Raw genomic sequence first — 3,139 nt, 5'->3', positions numbered from 1 at the left:
ATAAAATTTCGAAATATTGTTTATTTGGTTCAATTGGGTAAAAAAGTAGGTTGTTGACATGGTATGCCACTTTTCCCACTCCACCCACGTTTAAAGTCCCGTGAGTTGTTGTCAATTATGAGTAGGAACCAGTGAGGAAGTGTGTATTGGGGGCAACTGTTGTTGCGGGTGAGCAAGGTTGGTATTAATTGCTGTATTTTTTTTCTTTTTCTTCTTTTCGTTATAAAATGACTCTTTTAGCGAAAAAAAAGTCCCACAGGGACTTTGTGGAATATCGAAGAATATAAAAAAAGTATGACCTGCGAATATAGCTTTCGTACATAATCATTTCATTTTCTTACCTATTTTCCCACCCCGCAATATGTCTCACATGTTTATTTTTTCGGCTCATTTTTTTTTTTATAAAAATGATGCCCTAAAAACCATAGCCTACGAGCGTGACCACAATCCACAACTGCCAGTTGAAAATCGTTAGGCAGTCTATGCGGTTAGATGTGTATCGGTTTAAACTGGTATCTGTCGCGGGATATCTGTTCGTATCCGATACGGTGCAGTGGATCCATGGTTTTCTGAGGCTGCGTTGAGTTAACGCTGAAATTACGAGCATATCTCTGAAAGGAGTAGAAGACTGCTTGTGCTTGTCGACCCGAGCCGGGAGGCTGTTCTTCTTGTTTGGTGTATTTACTCTGCTATCTCTTCGAGATTTTTTCTACACTAGAAGATCACAACAATGGTACATCTGAATCCATTTTATTTTTCTTAACCGAAAAAAAAGAAACCATTTGAATTTGCTCCCTTTCTTCTGGCTCTTTAAAATTTTTTTTTCAGTTTTTTTTTCTTTCTTTTTTTTGGGGGACGAGGGAATTGTTGTCTGCTTTGCTTTGATCTTATTTGAGAGTTAACCAAATATTGCTGATTCTATTCTTAGGGTTTTACTGATTTCGAATTCTAAATTCTGAATGTGACGAGATGAGTCTCCTCTTCACTGGTTGATTGTTTGAAGTTATCTCCTTTAGTCGGGTTTATTTGTACCAGGCCGAAATTTTAGGATTTTAATTTAGAGGTGCTTATGATAGATAATTTTCTAGTCTTTTTGTCATCCAACATGACAAGGAAACTAGATTCTGCAACCGTTGGTAGATATTGAAAGATTCGGATTCCTATAGTAATTTACGCATGGAAGGTCTTTTGTCTTCTTCAATGTAATATATTTTCTTCGTTATGCTGGAATTTTTATTGCGTGAATTGCAAAGTTGTCACACTAAAAGATGACAGAAAGGGAAGAATGAGTAATTTTGCTGCACAAAAAGATGTTATTTAATTTTTTTTCCTGGTAATTTGTCTGGGAAAAACAACATGGCTGTATATGAGACAAAGTCCGTGGCCATCAGGATGTTATTGCCTGCGTTTTTTTATTTTTAATTTTAACCATCAAACTTGAGAGATTTAACTCCACATATTCACTCTCCTTTTGTGGGTACGGTTTATTTTATTTTCAAAACTTTTCTTTTGGTTTAATTTCAGGCTGACCCCGAATTGGAAGCTATCCGACAAAGAAGAATGCAGGAGCTAATGGCACAGCGTGGCATTGTAAGTTATAATAACCTTTTCGTTTTCGATAGCACACATTTCCTGTTAGATTGGCTTAATGTCCTTGTCTTCTTTGTGGATTTATAAGGCCCTTTACTGATAAACTCCGTTGTAAAATTAGGGAAATCAGCAAAACCCTGAGCAGCAGAAAGCACAGGAAGAAGCTAAAAAGTGGGTATCATTGTGTACTTAATATAGTACCATGAATTAGTTTGGTTCTTAAAAGTTCTGTTTGAATGGGATCATTTAACTAATAACTACTCCAGGGAAGCAGAAGAAAGGAGGCAAATGATGCTTAGTCAGATCTTGTCCTCTGAAGCTCGAGAGAGAAGTAAGTTGACACTTCACCATTTTAACCTTCAAAAAGGAATTAAAAAAAGAATGTTTCACTTTCCCTTGAAGTTGTGATTTCTCATTTAGTCTTCATTCCTCACTGGTTATTGCTATTTGAAGGAAGGCTCATCTCCTTTGACATAGCAAAATGTTAGGAGTATACTCCTTTTTGTTTCACATATACCAACTTATTTAACTGTAGACAAATGCATATGAATGGCCTTATCCAAAAAAAGGTTCAGATCACTCTTCCCCCTTTTTTTTTTTTTTGGGGGGGTTGGTAAGTGGGGGATTTTATTTACGAAACGTTTTCTGCCTTGCCCACAAGTTATCGACTCATTTTTTCTTTTTGCTTTATTGTCTTATGCCCTTACCACTTTTGTGGTCTAGAGAATTGGAGGGAATGAATATTTCGTTTTTTCGGAATGATGAATATAGTCTTCCTGCTGCTTTGAATTTGCAAGGTCAGAATCAAAGATGTGGAAGTGCTCAATAATGGTTGCAGTGGTTTCACTGAGCAATTGGACATGAGGAAAAAGGTGGTCATCTTTATAACATCTGGAACCAGAGATGAGATGATCTTTGGCTTCAGAGATTTTGCTTTGGCACTTTTTTCTTTTATCTTTTGATTGCTCAGCTCATACACAAATCAGGAGTTTGAAAAAATAATAGATAGCAGATTTGAAACTTAAATTACCTTAGAAGAATACTAATGATGCATGATACGCAAATCACAGCAGAACTTCTTAAAACAGAAGTACTCAACATGTGTCCAATGATGAATATGTGTATTAAAGAATCAAGCGTCCACTATGGCCTCATGATCAAGAGTCATGAATACTCTTAGGACCTGAGAAACAAAACCCTCAGGTTGCACGACTTAATCTCTACACTTTACAATGTGAATCTATTTCACATGTTCAGTACATAGATTCTACCCTTTTCTACACATAGAAACTGTAAACTCTGGAATAAATAGATTCCAAACTCAATTTAACCCAAATTTTGTTTCAACTAAACTATACGTTGAAAACTAACTTCTCTAGAATTTTTAGTCAGAAACAACTTCTGAGTTGGGTATCAGCTCCCCTGAAGAACGTTGTCCAGAATTGTTTTAATTTGTTCACAGTGCCGTAGGATGATTCCAGAACCTATACTCCCAAGTTTTTGAAATTTATGAAACTTTTATGGCATGATTTAGACTGAATATGGATCA

At 36.1% G+C, this 3,139-nt stretch overlaps 1 long non-coding RNA gene across 2 annotated transcripts; it reads left to right on the top strand.

Moving 5' to 3' along the window:
- The first annotated feature begins 438 nt into the window (after positions 1-438).
- LOC149005220 (uncharacterized) lies at positions 439-2,406 on the top strand. Of its 2 annotated transcripts, XR_016169933.1 has the most exons (5): positions 439-733; positions 1,525-1,590; positions 1,712-1,761; positions 1,857-1,921; positions 2,388-2,406. It is a non-coding gene; the product is annotated as an uncharacterized LOC149005220 (long non-coding RNA). The 2 variants fall into 2 exon arrangements; XR_016169932.1 differs by lacking the exon at positions 2,388-2,406 and having other exon boundaries at positions 440-733; positions 1,857-2,173.
- The last annotated feature ends 733 nt before the right edge of the window (positions 2,407-3,139 follow it).

This window comes from Hakea prostrata, chromosome 9, assembly GCF_041222555.1.
Source record: "Hakea prostrata isolate BN-2017 chromosome 9, UWA_Hpros_2, whole genome shotgun sequence".
In the NCBI taxonomy this organism is placed as follows: Eukaryota; Viridiplantae; Streptophyta; class Magnoliopsida; order Proteales; family Proteaceae; genus Hakea; species Hakea prostrata.
This window is presented reverse-complemented; position numbering and strand designations above follow the sequence as displayed.